At 43.8% G+C, this 1,767-nt stretch overlaps 1 protein-coding gene across 1 annotated transcript in view; it reads left to right on the forward strand.

Annotated features, from left to right (window-relative positions):
* Positions 1 to 1,767, forward strand: part of LOC132454209 (centrosomal protein of 170 kDa-like) — a 29,339-nt gene that overhangs the window by 17,099 nt on the left and 10,473 nt on the right.

Below are 1,767 nucleotides of genomic sequence, written 5' to 3' on the forward strand. Positions count from 1 at the left end.
TGTTTCTCCGATTTTTCCATGCTACACAGAACGAAATGTAAACCCATGCAAATAAAGACTTCATGGTCATAATAATTTAAATATCATTAATCTCCGTGTGTTGGGTGGTATTCTATTTTTTTCAACGGGGCTGGTGCCGTCTCCTTTTGACCTTTTGACCCCAGACTTCTGGGGGAATAGCTGAATCAATTCATTAGTCAATCAGAAGCATGTAAATATCTTCCCGGTGGCGTAGGAGAACGAACCAGGTGTCCTTCGACATCTACACTTCCAGGCGATTGCAACGGTGCCACACATGAGCATATTCGGACATGTTTAATGGTAGTAATTAGCTGTAGAAATTGGAGGCCTTAATCAATAATGAGCAGCTATTGATTTGCTTCCCGATAAAAAATTGTGACAAATGACATGTTATTTAGCATCTACACGTTGAGCTGAGTCCAATGACACCAAGCATGACACTCTAGCTAATGGTAACATGTATTTTACATGGTACACCTAGGTCTAGGACATGATCTCGGTGTAGCAAGAGGGCGAGCTTGATCTCATTGGACTCAGCTTAACGTGTAGATGCTAATTAACATGTAATTTGTCAAAAATCTCCATCGGGAAGCAAATCTATAGCTGGTCATTATTGATAAAGGCCTCCAAAATCGACAGCTAATTACTACCCCGAAACATATTCAAATAGGATCATGTGTGGCACTGTTGCAATCGTCTCGAAACGTAGATGTCAAAGGACACCTTGTTTGCCCTGTTGCACGACCGGGAAGATATTTTCATACTTCTAATGGATTGATTCATATTTTAAGGTTCTCGGAGTGAGACTTTAAGCGGCTGCAGCAGAAGTGTTGAGACGAAAGATGATATCAAGACATTAATAGAATATTCCCATTCACATTATGATTCTTCGTCATAACATCAGACCAAACATCCTTTACATTCACCGAGCGAAGATTATGAAAGTCCAGGCCCCCCCTTCCTGCACTCGGGGTCCGACCGGGCCAAGTTTCGGTGCGGGGGTCCCAGTTAGGCCCTAGAATATGGTATTCAAATTTCAGGGCGTTAGGACCTTCCTATCTCAAAAACAGTTTTTCCACCACATTCTGAACCATTAGGTCTCGCAGGCAACACTTCTGAAGGGGCTTTGTCCAAATGACAGTCCATTTGGAAAAACTTTTTTAGAACTACAAATCTTGGATATGTCGTTCTCGGGGCCCCGGGAAATGTGTGTAAACATTTTAGCATCCCTAGCTATCTCGAAAAGGCCGGAAAAGGGGCATGACCTCCAACAGTACAGTCAATGTACATAAGACAGAGGTTAGTTTCTAGGCCCCATTTTTTGCGGGATGGAGGTGTACATTTGTGGCTTAATGTGTGTAGACACAGCTGGCCTGTGGCCACGTCTTTGAAGTCTGGGGTCAAAAGGTCAAAAGGAGCCGGCACCACGCCGCTTATGAGAAGTGAATCTGTATTTCTCTCATAACATTTTGTCATTATTGAAGAGAGGCCTGATTCTCAGATATGCATGTTGGACTGTTAGGGTATAGGTCTGGGAAGAACTTCAGGCCAAAATCTTGCAAGCGAGCCGCTGGGTGCAGGTGCAACGAGATGGAGCACTTGCTGAGTCATTTCCTGTAGGGCTGGAGCCACAGGTTGAAGCGTATGCGTCCTTTGAAACCCCCTTTGATATATAAGAGACCCCAAGGTACAGTTTACTTAAATGTTCTCGCCTCAGTCACCTATTGCATCACTTCCTTTAGGGCT

This window comes from Gadus macrocephalus, chromosome 3 (genome assembly GCF_031168955.1).
Source record: "Gadus macrocephalus chromosome 3, ASM3116895v1".
NCBI classification, from domain to species: domain Eukaryota; kingdom Metazoa; phylum Chordata; class Actinopteri; order Gadiformes; family Gadidae; genus Gadus; species Gadus macrocephalus.